At 44.0% G+C, this 17,616-nt stretch overlaps 1 long non-coding RNA gene and 1 pseudogene across 1 annotated transcript; one reads left to right on the forward strand and one right to left on the reverse strand.

The window, feature by feature from the left end:
• The first annotated feature begins 255 nt into the window (after positions 1 to 255).
• LOC143274306 (uncharacterized) lies at positions 256 to 8,340 on the forward strand. The gene is made up of 4 exons (XR_013052891.1): positions 256 to 328; positions 1,957 to 2,051; positions 3,058 to 3,132; positions 5,912 to 8,340. It is a non-coding gene; the product is annotated as an uncharacterized LOC143274306 (long non-coding RNA).
• A 3,312-nt stretch (positions 8,341 to 11,652) lies between these two features.
• LOC143274307 (ribosomal L1 domain-containing protein 1 pseudogene) lies at positions 11,653 to 13,659 on the reverse strand (annotated as a pseudogene).
• Between the last annotated feature and the right edge of the window lie 3,957 nt (positions 13,660 to 17,616).

Consider the following 17,616-nt stretch of genomic DNA (forward strand, 5'->3'; position numbering starts at 1 on the left):
CATGTTGGCATGCCGACTGATGGTGTCATAGGGTCATTCTTGTTCAGGCAACCATATCGTTGGAGTTCAAGAGTTCATTTTGCCTGTCATGTTGAGGGGACGCTATCCAGCAGCAGGTGCCCTGGTCCTCTGGCTCCTAAATCTTTCTGCCCCCTCTTCCTCGATGTTTTCTGAGCTTCAGGTACAGAGGTTATGTTGCAGGCATGTCAGCGGGGTGGGGTGGGGTGGGCGCTTATTCTCTGTATTTTGCCAGTTGCGGACCTCTGTAATTGTCTCCACATGTTGTACAAGGAAGCTTCTCTGATGAGGGATGAGAGCTATACTTCTTGTGAGTATAAGGATAAGTGTTTAGAATACAGTTAGGAATTACATTCACATAGGAGAATGGTAGTAGTAGGTTTTTCTCCAGAGTCTGTGACCGCTCCAGCCACTAGCAGTTAGCTAGGTTTATCTACTAGGTGTGCATTCCTTCTTACTGAGTGAGCCTTAAGTCCAATGAGACAGCTGTTGGTCACCCTCAAGATAAAAGTGTCACAATTGCATCTTTGGGGTTATCTTGCTGAGTCCGTCATTATGATCTGTAGGCTTTACAGCAGGGTGGGACTATTGATTGTTTTTCTCCCTCAGCAGTTTATGTAGCACCTTCAGGTACTATGAGAGCCAGCCCTCAGGGGGTAGGGGTGGGGGCCATATTTGCAATCTTAGTCCCCATGTGCTGAACTGTTTGGAAAGATTGGGAGGTGTGTTCTTGTTGGAGAAGGTATGCCGCTGTGGGCGGACTTTGAGGTTTCAAAAGCCTGTGCCAGGCCCAGTGTCTCCCTTTCTCTGCCTGCTTGCCTGCAGATCAGGATGTAAAGCTCTCAGCTACTGCTCCAGCACCATGCATGCTGCCAGGCTCTGGCTACACAACCTGCTATGATGTAGCAGTAAGCAAGCTTCCAGTTAAATGCTTTCTTTGATAAGAGCTGCCTTGGTTATGGTGTCTATTCATGGTAATAGAACAATGACTAAGACAAAGGTTTTACCTTCAAGTTCTGGAAGGCAACCCAGGGCAATAGTAATAGCCCATTCTGTTTTGAGAGACTCTTGTATTTCCCCAACCAAAACTGAAGGGGATGTTTCCCATGTCTGATCCTGGGGTTTTTGTTAGATAATGCATATCTTTTTGCAGGGAGTGCCATTACCTCATGTGATACAACTTCATTAAAAAAATGTATGCACACATACACATTCTATATGTATTTTTAAGTAAGCTTATAAAAGAATGTTCCCTTATGGCTTTTAAAAATAACACTAAGGGATTTTGAAAAAGCTATCATGAGATTTTTTTAAATTGAAATGTTGTAAGTATAAAATATCTACCAGATTTCACAGACTTAGTATGAAAAAGGAACAATTGTTGTAGTTTGAATAGGTATGGCCTCCATAGACTCATGTGTTTGAATGCTTGGCCCATAGGGAGTGGCGCTATTAGGAGGTGTGGCCTTGTTGGAGTGGGTGTGGCCTTGTTGGAAGAAGTATGTCATTATGAGGCAGGCTTTGAGGTTTTATATGCTCAAGCTATGCCCAGTGTGACACACAGTCCTCTTCTGCTGCCTGTGGATCAAGATGTAGAATTTTCAGCTTCTTCTCCAGTACCATGTCTGTCTGCACACTGCCATGCTTCCTGCCATGATGATAATGGACTAAACCTCTGAACTAGAAGCCAGCCCCAGTTAAATGTTTTCCTTTATAAGAGTTGCCATGGTCATGGTGTCTGGTCATAGCAATAAAATTCTAAGACAATAATTTACAGTGATTATGTTTGACATGATAGTATTTTGGATACATTGAAATAAATGTATGATTTCATTAACAAACTCATCAATTTCTCCTGTCTCCATCTGTCTGTTGGTCTGTCTCTGTCTATTAGAAAATTATAAGTAATAGCTCTGACTCTCATTGTTGTTCCACTAGATGGAGCTGCTCTGGATGTTTCCTCATGAGCCACCAAGGACAAAGAAACTTTGAAATTGCAGCAAAGAAACTTTAGCAACTCCTACAACTGAAATGTAAGGTTCTAATTATGTGGAGGCTGTGTATGAGATTAATGGGAAGAACACAGACAAAGCTAGACAGCAAGTTAACCAGGAGCTAAAGGGTTCCAAGCCCATTTCTCTTTCCCTAGTACGACTGTAACAGTACTGTCTCATCAGGACCACCAGCTCCCAAATAACGACATGGAGACTTATTATTAATTATGAAAGCTTTGCCTTAGCTTAGCTTTGTTTTCAGCTAGCTCTTATAACAAATCAACTCATTTCTATTAATCTATGTTCTCCCACGTGGTGTTACCTCATTTTTTTTACTGCCCATCCTGTGTCCTCTGAGTTCAGCTGGCCACTCTGCCTTTCTTCTTCCCAGAGTTTTCTCTCTGCTCAGAAGTCCCGCCTCTACCTCCTGCCTAGCTACTGGCCACTTAACTTTTTATTACACCAATCACAGCAATACATCTTCACACAGTGTACATATATCCCACAACATATGACCCCTGATGGGTTTCTAGTGTCTTCATATAGCTTTCCTCTTCTGGGAACACAAAATTCTGGTCTGTCCAGTGGAAACTTCTGGTCTCCCACTCTCCTTGTCTCCCTTCTGCTACAGGGTTTACCCAGTTTGTGCTTTACGTGATACAATGATACAGTGAAAAGAAATGTGAGTAAAGGGTCAGTAAAGCTTTCCTGTAGAAAGACAGAGAATAAACATTTTAGGCTTTGTGACCCACAGAGTCTCCATCCAAGCAGCCCAATTCTGCTTTTGGGATCTGAAGATAGCCACAAACAATATGTGAACAAACAGATGTATTCCAATACAATCTCAAGTATGGACCCTGACATTAAAATAACCCTGGGTTTTTTCTCATGCAAACAAGCCTTCTACTTTTATTTTTAAATTAAAAAATTTTATTCTATTTATTCTATGTGTCTTTTACATCATGTATCCTAACCCCATTTATTTTCCTGTCCCTTCACATCTGGCCCTCCACCCCTGCATCCCACCAATACAACATGATTTAAGAGGTAAAAAGGAAAAAAGATAAAATAAAAAAGAGAAGAATTAAAAACCTCATCATGGAGGCTGCAGCGTGACACAGTGAGTCACATCACAAACCCCTCTGTCCATGTATCTTTCCTTGCAAGTGTTCATTGCTAAGAGTCATTGGTCTGGTTTTAGGCCTCTGGTTTCTACTACACTATCAATGTTGAGCCTTCACTAGGACTCTTCCTGGATATCCTGCTGTTGCCCTGTGTTGTGGAAATCTTGCAGTTTTGGATCTATGGGTCAGGTCCCCTCACATGTTCCAGCAGGTCGTAGATGGGGTGGATGATCGGGCGGGCCAAGTCATAACCCTGGGTTTGGTCCTGGGCAGCTGTAGGGTTGGTCTGCCAGATGAGAAATGGGGACAGTTCTCCCATGCTTACAACTTTGGGGCTGTCTCACCTCCACCTGCACTAACAGGGTTGGCTCTCCTGCTCGCTCTTATGACCACAGGGCCAGCTCTTCCACCTGCCCCAGACGTTGATGGGCATGGTGGGGAGCAACTCTCCTCTGCCCATGCCACCAGAAGACAGATGGGTAATGGGGAAGGCTCTCCCCTGCTCACAATTTCGGGGCTGGCTCACCCATACCTGCCCTAACAGGATTGGCTCTATTGTGCTGTCCTGGAGGGGTGCAGGGCCCGTTCTCCCGAGTGTTGCAGCTGGTAGGGGTCAGAGTAGCTCTCTGCCTGTTATGACCACAGGGCCAGCTCTCCCACCTGCCTCAGGCATTGATGGGCAGGAGGGAGGGCATCATTTCCCACCCATGCAGCCACAAGACAGATGAGAAATGGGGAGAATGCTCCCATGCTCTCAACTTTGGGGCTGGCAAGCCTTCTACTTTTTTTTTTTTTTAAAGGATTTATTTATTTATTATGTATACAATGTTCTGCCTGCATGTATGTCTACAGGCCAGAAGAGGGCACCAGGTCTCATTACAGATGGTTGTGAGCCACCATGTGCTTGCTGGGGATTGAACTCAGGACCTCTGGAAGAGCAGCCAGTGCTTTTAACCGCTGAGCCATCTCTCCAGCCCCCATCTCAAGCCTTCTATTTTTAATTTGCCCCCAACTCTTCCAAAATGTAAAAGCTTGTACAAATGTGTCAGATGCATTGGAAATATGGGACAGAAAAATCTACCCATCCATTCACTGTGAGCTCAGTACCAGCACCTTGTAGGTACTCAATATTCCACAGAGGTCACTGGGATTTCAGGAGCTCGCACGTGGAGGAATGTTTAAAACTGGAGATTGTCAGAATATCTTGCCAACAGGTTACATATCCGAACAGTCTTCACCCTCAGGTGTGGGAGGGAAGCTGCCTGGCCTGACTCCTGGGTCATAAAAGGCTTGCTTTGGTCTCAGCCTTGCTTGGCCCTTCCCAAGGGATTTGGAATGCACAGGGCAACAGGGCGTACTTGGAGGCTTAACCCCCCCCACTTTAGAGACATAGGTGCACAGGATCCTGCAATTTCCTCTCCTAGTGACCTGAAGCCCACTTTCAGATTGGTGTGATTTCTCTTGCATATAGATCACATGGTCGATGTGCTCATATCTGGGCCCAAGGGATGGTTCGGGGCCAGGAGTGTTCCCAGATGCACTGGGGGCTTGTGTGTGCTGTCAGTGTAGAAAGAAAGGCAGTGATTTGGGATGGAAGTCCCAAGATGGTGTCTCCCATGTGGCCAAGTTAGGTGTGTTCGAAATTTAACTTTGGCTTTCCAGGTAGTTATGGAGGCATCAAGATAAGACAATTGATCAGCTTGCTTGCTTAATTTGTAAGGTAACTGTTGAGATATACAGTGTGTGGACCTCCATTTGTGTCCTTCTCACACGAAACCCTGCAAATGTCAAAGTAAATCTGCTTCTGCAGTGAGGGTTCAACTTTGAAATGAAGTAGGAGGGTCCATATTAAAGTGAGCTGGCTCCTGCTGGGGAGCTTTCATGGTGTGCACTTCTCAGAGAATTCTGTGGTCAGTGATACCTTGTTGGGAGCCTGAAGCGGGTCAGCGCAGGGATATTCACACCACAGAAGCTGGTGGGTATTGTACACGAAAGCTTTGCTTCTTGGAGGTCAAGTTGTTAACACCAGCACACTGCTCATCGTGTGGCTGCCCCCGTCTACGGTGACATTTCATTTTGTCCTCTCTGTGCTCTATACTCAGCTTTACTTCTAGGAATTTAGTTTGTTGCCTGAAGAGATCAGGCGTAGACAGTCTCTCTAGGCGATCCATTTGACGGAGAAGGCTGACTGTGACAAATCAGGTTAAGTGGCTCACATTGATCTGTAAGCATCCCTGAAACAAACAGGGTCCTGGTTGTCCTCAGGTGCACTGCTGAGCAACACCAAGCTATTATTATTGGGTCTTTGGAGTAAAACCCTCAGAGGTCACATTTCAAAATGTAGCTCATGACCTCTAGCAGGGCACACACATTCCCACTCCCACAGCTTACATTGAAGAAGGCTTGTAGATTCAGATAAGCACACGTGATCACTTTAATGGTTAATCCCATTTTATAGAAAGTACCAGCAACTTGGCCGGGCGGTGGTGGCGCACGCCTTTAATCCCAGCACTTGGGAGGCAGAGCCAGGTGGATCTCTGTGAGTTCGAGGCCAGCCTGGTCTCCAAAGCGAGTTCCAGGAAAGACACAAAACTACACAGAGAAACCCTGTCTCGAAAAACAAACAAACAAACAAAAAAGTACCAGCAACTTAAAAAACCAAACCAAACAAACAAACAAAACAAACAAATAAACAAAACAAAACAAAACAACACTCCTCCCCCAAACCCCAAATCCAAAAACCAAAAACTATGACTTTTAAATTTTATTTTACAGACCTGCCCTCTGGTGGTGAATTTGAGAAACACAAATGGATTCCTACTTTGTCAGGTTCTGGAAGAGAAACTTGGCACACTCAGCCATCTGCTGGGTCCAGGCGGGACATGTAGAAAAAGGAAGACGGTGATATGTAAGAAGAATGGAGAATTGTGGGGATTGTCTGGAAACAGGAAGCCACTTGACACAGAGTCAAAGACCTCCTCTGGAATGTGTATCTGGAGCAGAGGTCACTGTTGGTTGGACTGTAGATGGACAGATACTTTCTATCTGACCTTCATAGCATCCATCTAGTATTTCAAAACAGTTCTTAGCTGTGGATATATGTGGGACATAGTAGAATGTTTGCCTAGCAGGTGCAAAGTCCTGGGTTCAGTCCTCAGCGCGCGCGTGCGCGCGCGCGCGCACGCACACACACACACAAATGAAGTTAATTGTGTATGGAAACTATTTGCAGCTTTTCTTGTAAACATCTGAATACTTGGCAGCCTCAGGCTCACACTAGTGCTGGCAGCAATCTGGTGATACTAATGGCCGTTTATAGAACTTTTGAAAATGGCAAATGACGTTTAAGAACAAATGATCTTGACTTTCCCAGGAAAAACAACAATTATCTCTGTGAAGTTCCTAACAGACGTAGCTGGGCTTTGTGCTTCGGTGACAGTTTTTAACCCACATGGGCTCAAGCCCCAGAACCTCAAAACCAGTTCAAACAAGCAGCGACTCTGAAGAGCAATGCAGGGCGTGGCCGTGTACACCTCTACTCCCAGCTCCTTGGGAGGCTCAGGCAGGAGGAACACTCGAGTCCATGAGTTCAAGACCAGATCACACACTTTACTGATAAGGAAAAAAAATTCAGCAAGAAACTTAACACTGTCTTCTCCTGCTGGGTCACATGACTTCCTGGGACTTGTGGGTTAGAGCTGCCATCACTGAGCAAGGACAGAGCAGCCCAGGCCAGGGCAAGTACATGGCAAGGGGGCAAATATGGTTCCCATTTAGTGAAGTAGGGAGGAGGGAGGCAAAGAAAGGAAATCAAGAGGCCTGACTGTAGGGACCTTTTCTCCGCATTCATGCATTGTCAGGTTTTTCCTGGGACACAGGGAGCCACTGAGAGTTATAGAGGAACGGGGTCTCTATCACTTGGAGGCTCATACCAGAAAAAAGATTCTTGGTCAACCTTTAAACATTAACCACTTCCATTCCCAAGACTCCAGGCACCACTGTCTTTTAACTGTCAGGCATGGAGGGAAAGAGTAGTGCCCAAAGATGGGGCTCACGGAGAGCGATGATCCCCACTTTCCGCTGTTTTCATCTCCCCAGCCCCAGACTGAGTATCATTGCCCTTCATGAAACCTTGCCATGTAGCTGGATGTTTCTCTGGTCCTGCCCAGCCCTGCAGTCAGGACAAATCTCTCCCAAGTAAGCACACAGAGGCTTACATTAATTATAACTGCTCGGCCATTATCTCAGGCTTATTACTGACTAGCTCTTACACTTAAATTAACCCATAATTCCTATCTATGTTTAGCCATGTGGCTTGGTACCTTTTTTCAGTTCTGCCTTGTCATCTTGCTTCTTCTGTGTCTGGCTGGTGACTCCTGACTCTGCCCTTCCTCTTCCCAAAATTCTCCTGTCTTCTTGGCCCGCCTATACTTCCTGCCTGGCTACTGGCCAATCAGTGTTTTATTAAACCAGTGTACAAGAAGATTATCCCACAGCATCACCATTCTCATTTTCATCCACTTCTAGACAGTTCTCAATCTCTGTTCAGGACATGGGTGATGGGGATAACTGGTGTGGTATTGGTGGCAGATGTGGCATTATTCAGCAAGTGTGATGAGTGTGGGGAGGACCATTGCCCCCAGCACAACCCTGACCAGCATAGTCCATGCCTGCCTCTGGTACAGTACAGGGGCCATGGCTGATGTGGTGAGTTCTAAGGGCCCCACCTAGGTTTGGTTTGCCTCATTCATGCAGTGGCTGGACCACAGTGGCTCTGGCTACAGGGATACTCTACTGGATCTAGGTAGCCCTAGGCACAAGTCCTTCAGACTCGGTGCACGGTCTGTGGAGGTGGCTTCCAGCTGGGCAGGCTGAACCTGAGTAGGTGGGCAACCAGAGCTCACCTCACCCTGTTTTAAAAGACAAGGAAAAGAGAAATTCCAGAAATGAGGAATCTTGTTTACTTTACCTATTTTATTATGTAATATTATTTGTGCGCATGTGTGAGTGGGGTGTGTGCATGTGTGTATATGAAGGTGAGCTTATTCATGTATATGCATGTGGAAACCAGAAGTCAAACTTGGGTGTCTTCATCTCTTACTCTCCACCCTTTCTTTCTTTCTTTCTTTCTTTCTTTCTTTCTTTCTTTCTTTCTTTCTTTCTTTCTTTCTTTCTTTCTTTCTTTCTTTCTTCCTTTCCTTCTTCCTTTCCTTTCCTTTCCTTTCCTTTCCTTTCCTTTCCTTTCCTTTCCTTTCCTTTCCTTTCCTTTCCTTTCCTTTCCTTTCCTTTCCTTTCCTTTCCTTTCCTTTCCTTTCCTTTCCTTTCCTTTCCTTTCCTTTCCTTTCCTTTCCTTTCTCTCTTTTCTCTCTTCCTCCTCCTCCCCCTCTTTCTTCTCCACTCCCCCCCCCCCCCCCGCCTCTTCTTCTCAGGCAGGATCTCAGGGAGTAACTTGGATAGGCCTGGAATTCCCCGGCATTTGCCTGCCTCTGCCTTAAAGGCATGCATTACTGTGCCCCAGCCACTTACTCTGAGACAGGAGCTCTCACTGAACCCAGATCTCAACATTTTGACTAGCCTACCTGGCTAGACTGGCTGGCTAATGAGCTCCAGGGACTCATGTCTCTTTCCACCCCTCCCAGACCTGGGATTTCAGACATATTTCAAATTACAGACATACCTGGCCTTTACATGTGTGCTGTAGATCTGTAGATCTGACCTCAGGTCTACATGCTGTATAGCGTAGCAAGCACTTTACCTACTGAGCCATCCATCCCCCAGCCCCTGTTATGTATTATTATGTGTTTTTTTGAATACACACACGCTCTATAGAATAATAAGCAGTCCCCCCCATTACTCACATTCTACCCCAGCTGAGCGCCCCCCACAGAGAGCAAACAAGAGCTTCTTGCTACCTTCATAATTCTCCACCGAGCTCATTGATTCTAATCATTTGTTTAGATGGGCTTTCTGTGTTGTCAGTCACTTTATCTGAGAAAATTCGCTTTTTTCTTTTCCAGTCCGTATATGTGTTTCCTTTTCTTGACTTGATATGCCAGGATCCCCGAATTAACATTCCTGAGAAGTGATAAGATTAGAGCATCTTTGTTCTAGTCCTCATTGGAAAAAAAAATGCTTCGGTTTCATTAGAAACCAGAGTGTTTACCGTAGATCTTGATAGGCGTATTTTATCAGGTTAAATAAATTCCCTTCCATTTTTAGTTTGCTGAGCATAGCAATTATGACTAAATTATGAATGAATGTTGAGTCAAATGATTCTTCTGTGTCTATTAAGATGATCATATGTTTATCTTTCACTTTTTATTATAGTGAGTTTCAAAAATACATGAAAACAAAGGCTCATTAATTTGCTGCTATTTTTCTATTGTCTCTTTTCCCATGTTTTTTAAAAAAAATTTGTTGTTGGAGTATTTGAAAGAAACCCATACATCTTATCATTTTTTTATGCTTTTTTTTTTCTTTTTCAAGACAGGGTTTCTCCATGTAGTCCTGGCTGTCCTAGAACTTGTTCTGTAGATCAGGCTAGCCTCAAACTCAGACCCCTCTAACCCTGCTTCCCAGTGCTGGAATCAAAGGCATGCACCACCACACTCAGCTTCTATGGCTTCATTTGTAAATAAAACAGAACAGCAGTGTGTATCCCTAACACATGAGGATTGCTAGGAGGCAGAGTCACACTACCCATGTTCACCCCATGTCACTCTCCTGATAAAGGAATAACTGCAATATCTTGGTCACCTAATAATATCCACCTGTGTTCATATTTTCTAAACTGTGGTATCTTCATTACCTTATTTGAATCAGGAGGTGTATTGGTTGGCTGTTTAATTGCTGAGACAAAATATCCTGAGAATAGCAACTTTAAGATAGTTTATATTTTCTCTCAGTCTCAGGATACAGTCCATCATGGTGTGTGTGTGAGGTGGGGGGGTGCGCAGAGGTCCTGGCAGGACCTTGAGGCTGCTGGTCATCTTCATTTGCAGCCAGGAAGCAGAGAACAATGAGTGCTGGTGCCCAGCATGCCTTCTGCTTTTTATTCAGCCAGGACCCCTCAAATACACTGGAGCCACTACAGTTAAGCTGCAATGTCCCATCTCATCCTAATCTAGTTAACCCTTCACAGGCAGGCCCAGAAGCTTGTCTCCTAGGTGTCTCCTGATCTTGTCATTTTGACAGTATTGGTCATCACAGGATGGGAGTAAAATGAACATGACTTTTACATTTTTAAAAGTTTCTTTTCTTTTTGCAAATGCAACTTATTTTGATGAAGAAACTGAGTTATTTGTTCTACAGAATACATTTTCTTTTATATTTGTTCAACTTAGTCTATCTCAATTTTTTCTACTTGATTTAACCTCTGGACAATTATTTTATACATTATTCCATCCTCTGAATTTCTTAAATTGAATAATCTGAACCAGAGATTTAAGCTTTTCCTTTTAATGGATGTAAAGTATCTATTTGGAAAAATTCCTTGTGGGCTGTTCTTCCTGTCAGCCCTTTGGGAGATTGCCACCTGCAATGACCCTGATCTGCTCATTGTTCAGGTGGGACAGTCTTACACGTCCACTGGACAGGATCCTATGCAGCTTTTAGAAGCTACTGATGATGGCTGTCAACATCTGTGGTTTTTATTAGAGGTTGAAAATGGTGGCTTTCTAAGCCATTGGGCTTTGTGTATTTACTGCCATTTTACTGTTCCACAAAGAAGAAACTTCAGCAATCATTTGGTTAAACTGAAATATAACCTCTCCTTGGTTAAACTGAAATATAATCTGGAGAGGAGAGGTAGAATAAATTCTTGCTTTCTTCCCTTTTGTGGGTTTTTATGGAATGGGCTGGTGTCCCATCAGCCCTCCAAAACACATCTGATGGTGGCTGAAAAAACCAAGGGATTTTACATATTTGTCAATTAAAAATATCATCCATCCATCCATCCATCCATCCATCCATCCATCCATCCATCCATTCATCTTTCCCTCACTTCTCTCTTCCTTCTTTCATCTTAAGTTTTTCATTTGAGGACAAAGGCTTATGTAGCCCAGGTTAGCCTCCCATCTCCATACCTCCATTTCACATTTGCTGTAATTTTGGGTGGGTACCACCATACCTGTCCCATAACACATATACAAAATCATGTGTGTACATGGGTGCATGTGCACGTGCATGCATGCGCGAGCGCGTGTGTGTGCACGCTTGTGTGTAGTTAGTAGTGTGTTTTGATCTATTTGAAATCAGTATCATTTCTGATGCTTAAATCTTCTCTTTTGGAGAGGGAAGCAAAGACCATTTGTAGCTCTAGTAACTCATGTTGACTTAGTATTACAAGTCTCTCCTCTCATCTCTTTTTAGCTCTGTTAGCTGTTGTAGAGAAGACTTCAAGAGTCCATATGTGTAAGCTGATTGGAAAGAGAGAGAGCTAGAACTATATATATATATACATATACATATATATATATATATATATTGTATACGATATATATTTCTCTCTCACAGTATTTCTTTTTTTTTTTTACCCACAAGCAGATATTATACTTTAATTAGAAAACCACAAACATACAGAAGCACTCTTATCAGCAAATACACTGAACAATAAAAAATAGATTTTTTTCTTTGCCTCAAACCCCTAGTTTTTACAAATAGAAACATTAATTCAGAATCATCTCTGGAAACTTTACAAAAATATTAAGTCTAGGACTCACTGATGAAAAAAAGGCTGCAGTGGGGTTGGGACCAGAGGACCTTTTGTTATGTGGTGTATGGTCATTTTTGACAGTTCTGGGTATTGAAGACAGGACCATGCATATATGTTAGCAGAGTGTTAAACCACCAAGCCCAGGAATGAAGTTTGGCCTTTCAAGAGAGATTCTTGCTGAACTCCAGGCTTCCTTCAAGCTCATGCCTCTCTGGCCTTGGCTTGAGTATTAGGGATGTAGCTGTGCATACCCAATCTTGGCCAAGTTTGTTTGTCTGTTGAGACGAGGTCTCACCACCTAGTTCTGGCTGGCCTCGACCCACACAGACCTGCCTATCTCTACGTCCCACAGTGGGTGTCACCACACCTTGTCTAAGTATTCTTGAAAAGCTCTTAGGGTAACCCTGATGGTTCCTTCAGGTCAAGGAACCTGATTTTAGTTTGAGTGGGCCACTTGGGGTTTTTTGTTTTTGGGTGTGTTGGAAGATTTCCTGGGAGTAAAGAACTTGGCCTCTGGCTTTCTGATTTCCTGCAAATCTCTTTTTGTCTTCTTCCCAGGGGTCCCAGACCCTAAAGCTTCTGGGGTCCCCGTAGATGGTAGGGCCTTCCTTTTCTTGCCCTGAAGTATATTTGGATCAGGTCTCTTTTTTGGAGATTTTTTCCCTGTGACATTTTCTTGCATCTCCACATTGTCTTTGTCTGGCGTTTCTCCTATTGGTACCAGTTGTGGAATTGTTTCGTCACATTCGTCCGTCCCTTCGGGTTGCGCTTTTCCTTTGCTGGTCTTTTTCTTCTGGGATCTTGGGGCCTCCACGGGAGCGCTGCTGGCTTCACGTGCTAAGTCATCTTGAGTTAGAAGAGATGCAGCCTCCTTGGATTTTTTCTTTGACATTTTGTTTTTCTTCTTCAGCTTTTCTTTTTCATGCTTCATTTTTTTCTTTAGTTCCTTTCTCCTCACGCCACGGAAGGTCAGGATCTTTTCCCCCTGACACGTGACAAACGAGGAAAAGATGGGAAGGGAAACTGACTTCTCAGTTTTCAGGAACAAGAGTTTCACACTCTGACATTTCTCTGGTAATTTTTCTGAAAGCATTTCTGAGACAGCCAGGATGTTGTCAATGACGTGCTGAGTCTCCATTCCAGTGTGACCAACACGTACAGTACTGCAAGAACCATGTTTGGAGATGTTTAAGACGGTCCCTGTGATACAGCGGTCAATCTCTTTGGACAGATTCTTGGCCAGAAGGTTTACAGGTACTGGAACTTTCTTCCTCTGATAGAAATGCCTTCCTATGTGTGTGGGCAAGTGCCGTCTAATTCTTTCATCAGTAATGAAGACATCAAAGCTACCTAGGAGGCGGAGCTTGGCTTCATAGGCTTTATATTCTGTTTTTAAAGTTTTAAAAGGGATAATCTGAGAGATGCTATTAACTCCATGCTTTTTCAAAAGCTTTTTATAGAAACATTCTGTCTGTTCAGGTGATTCACAGTCATCTTTGGTAAACAAACAGACTTCTGACGAATCTGATAGAATACTATGAGGCAAAGCCACTCGGACCCGCAGTTCTTTCTCTGGAATTTTCCCAAGTATCACCATTAGAAACAAATTCTCATTCTCATTCAAAAGTAACTCATTATTCTTTTTTCTTGACTTGGAGTGTGCAAACAGAACTTCCATTGCCTTTCTAATCTGCTCTTTGTCCAGATGTTCCAGATCGGCCGGGGTCGCTCGCACGGCGGTCGCCGTGTCGGCCAAGTCCGGGGAAGAGGAGAACGGTGAGGCCTCCATGACTGCCTCGTGCAGACCCCAGGAGCTCTCACAGTATTTCTAACTCTCTCATAATAAATATGATACATTTTATATTATATAGATAGAAAGAGCTAGAGATAGGGAGAGAACAAAGAAGGGAATGGCATCTGCTTGTGCTTGAACCTGATCTCTGACACTATGTGATGGTGCCTGTCTGAGAAGTGTCTCAGTGGATGCTGTGACATGGCTTCTCCTAGAGTGTGGTAGCTGTTCAAGCTGCTAACAGTTTTGTGCTGTAGACAGCAGGGCCTTGTTCCAGAACCTTAGGGGTCTGGGCTGCAATTCTCCTGTAAATGCTTGGCAGGGACTTTACAGAGCGTCCTTGACCACCACAGATGTCTCTAATATCTTTGGGTCTGCCAACCCATATGGCCAAGCAATAGGGCCCAGATCCTATAGTGCCATAGCGTTCTAATACATTTGGCGTCTCCCTCAAAGTTGGCAGCCTTCCACATCATCTGGAACATGAACACAGTACATGCCACCTTCGATGCCCCAAAGGAAGTGATCTCCATGTATTAATGTGATGCTGTCCATATGATAGACTGACCTTGGAATGTCAGGATGGCTGAATCCTTCAAATGACATTGTGAAAAAGCAGATGAGTTCACCGACCCAAGTATAAGACTGCAAGTGTGTTGCTGCCCAACCCAGACAACTGGCAGTGTCTAGTCATCTTTGATGGGTCCAGACGGGTGGCTGCACCAGGGGCCGTGCTTGTCTGTTCTGATACGGGTGCTGATGAAGCTGGCATGATAGCTTCAGTGGCTGCACCACTGCCACAGTCTTCCACCTGATTTTGATTGGTTCTGCCAATTGATAAGAGGTATTTGTCATCTCCATTGGCCTGCACGTCCCTTTGCCTATGTGTTATGGGATAATCTTTTTGTACACTGTGAAGATATGTCTCTACAAAGGCACCTTCTGATCGATTTAATAAAGAACTGAATGGCCAATAGCTAGGCAGGAGAGGATAGGCAGGACTTCTGGGCAGAGAGAGGAACTCTGGGAAGGAATCAGAGTGGTGGGTATTAGCCAGCAAGATGTGCAAGAAGGGGGACTTATGGTCCTGAGGAGAGGTAATGAGCCCCATGACAGAAGGTAGATGAATATAAATGGATTAATTTAAGTTTTAAGAGCTAGTTGGGAACAAACCTAAGCTAAGGCCAAGCTTTCATACTTAATAAAAAGTCTCCATTTCATTATTTGGGAGCTAGTGGTCTAAAGAAAGTTTGATTATACCTATGCATACAGCAAATGACCTGTAGTCTCTGTTCAGTGAGAATTGGGAGAAATGATACTTTTAGTATTTGTGGCATTCTTCATCATTGGGACCTTTCTACCCTTTGCATATGGTCTCTGGTTGTGGGGCTTGAGGACTGTTTTGTTTTGTTTTTTTCTCCCATGGCAGCGGTAGACTTCAGCATGTTGCACACACTGGACCGTGATCATTTTTGAGTATTCCCATCAAATGCAGATTCTTGTTATTGCTGGTGCTTCTCCCAGCATGTTACTTCATACAGTGTAAGTTAGACAATGTCTCATCTTTCCTGTCTTAACCTCCGCAAACACTGACCACTTCCATCCAACTTACATCTACTTTTGTCCAGGATTCCGAATTTATTTTGTGCTCTTCTGCTAACCTCATAATCAGATGTTATTAATCTTTCATACAATCAATGCCGGTTGGGATTTACCCAGTGTCTTGGTTAGGGTTTCTAGAACCCTGAAAAGACACCATGACTACGGCAACTCTTATAAAGGAATCATTTAGTTGGGGTGGCTTACAGTCCAATGTCATCATGATGGGGAGCATGGCGATGTACAGGCAGATGTGGTGCTGCAGTACTACCTAGGAGCCTTACATCTTGCAGGTAACAGGAAGTCAATTGTGACACTGAGTGAAGCTGAAACCAAAGAGACCTCAAAGCCTGTTTCCATACAAAGCCACACCTCCTAACAGTGCCACTCCCTTTGGAGGGCATTTTCTTTCAAAGCACCACGCCCACAGTTTCCAATCTCTTTCCTCACCACTCCTTCAGGTTATACCATCCTTCCCTTCTGGGATTTCTTGGTTTCTTCTTAAAGCCCAGGCTCTGCTTTTGTGAGGAATTAGTCACCAGTGATTTTATTTATATCTGGCATCTTCATCATCACCCTTTCCATGAACTTTTATATTGAATTAGAACCCACATCCAGCACAGTGCACACCACTAAGTTTTTTCACAGTGAATTTTTCTGGAGTGAGCACTCCTGGTGGCTTTGCAGTAGCTCCTTCATAGCCCTCTCCTGCCGTCAGCTGCCCTCCAGGACCACTTCCCACTTGTATCACCCGAGAGGGGCTTTATGTGTTCTTCATTTTAAATTAAAGTTTATTGCCCTTACTTTTGAAGTCCCGGGGATCAAATCTATGGCCTAGTTGTGCAAACTAGGGAAGCACTATGCCACAGAACTAACACCCCCAACCCTCATTCTTAAGGTTTTAAAAATAAATGGATATTTACACGTTATCCAGTGTTCTGTTTCTGGCCTTCTTTACCTGTCACGATGTTTGTGAGATTCACTCCTACAGTGTCTAGCAGTGATTTGTTCTTCCTTTTATTATTTGTCCCCTAAACATTCCATTGTTTCTTGAGTCCTTATTTTACTTATGCTAGTCAATAGTTATCTAGGGTGTGGGAGTTCAGCCTGTGGCCTGATTAACCCAGACAGTAGAGGAACTATGTTTTTTTGGGGGGGGGAATGGTCTGGGTACTTGCTTCTATACAACATCTGTCTTCATCATCCTGTGCCTCATATTAACTTTATATAGATAGCCTGTCTATCATATAGATATATATTTTTCCTACAAGTCAACTGATTATCTTGTGTTTGAAGGCTTGAGGGTGAGTCTTTACACTTACCTATACTAAATCCATTTGTCTTAGGGTTTCTATTGCTGTGAAGAGACACCATGACCATGGCAACTCTTATAAAGGAAAACCTTTAATTGAGGTGGTGGCTTACAGTTTCAGAGTCCATTATCATCATGGTGGGGAGCATGGGGGCAGGCAGACATGGTGGTGCAGAATTCTACATCTTGATCCAAAGGCAACAGAAAGTGAACTGATTGTCACACTGAGGGAAGTTTGAGCAAAGGAGACCTCAAAGCCCGCCCCCACAGTGACACACTTCCTCCACCAAGGCCACACCTCCTAATGGTGCCACTCCCTTTGGGAGTCATTTTCTTTCAAACCGCCAGACCATTGTTTTGGATTTTCTTCTTGCAGCCTTGATTTGAGTTTCAGCTTGGGAAGTAAGAGGACCCAGGTAAGCCATGGAACCAAGCAGCCTGACTTGCAGTTCCAGCAATGTGACAGAAAATTATCTGCCTTTAAGGAGCCTTAGATGGTTTATTGTAAAAAGTCCACTGTTGTGGAATATTATTTTAACTGGGCAAAGATGTGTTACATTTGTTTATGATGTGGAATATTACTCTGTGTGAAGGTATGTTACATTTGTTTCTGCTGCCTTTGTTAACGTTGTAAAGATGTGTTGCATTTGCGTTAATTAAATAAAATTAACTTGGGCTCAGAGAGATGGGGTTAGCAACTGGTTGGCAGGGAGGAGCTCCCCCCCCCCCCCCCCCGACAGGGTTTCTCTGTGTCGTTTTGGTGCCTATCCTGGATCTCGCGCTGTAGACCAGGCTGGCCTTGAACTCACATAGATCTGCCTGGCTCTGCCTCCCGAGTGCTGGGATTAAAGGCGCCCACCACTGCTGCCCAGCTGGGAGGAGCTTTTTTAGTTGGGGCAATGTGGAAGGAAATGACTTCTGGGGACTCCGGCAAAAAGAGAAAGTTAGCCAGTTGCTAGTCTAACTCTCTGAGTTTGCAGGTTTTCACCCTAGCCTTTGAATCTCAAGTTTTATTAGAACAGTAGAGATTTAGTTACAACTACCTTTGGTGGCCGCAACAGAGC

Source organism: Peromyscus maniculatus, chromosome 7, assembly GCF_049852395.1.
Source record: "Peromyscus maniculatus bairdii isolate BWxNUB_F1_BW_parent chromosome 7, HU_Pman_BW_mat_3.1, whole genome shotgun sequence".
NCBI lineage: Eukaryota > Metazoa > Chordata > Mammalia > Rodentia > Cricetidae > Peromyscus > Peromyscus maniculatus.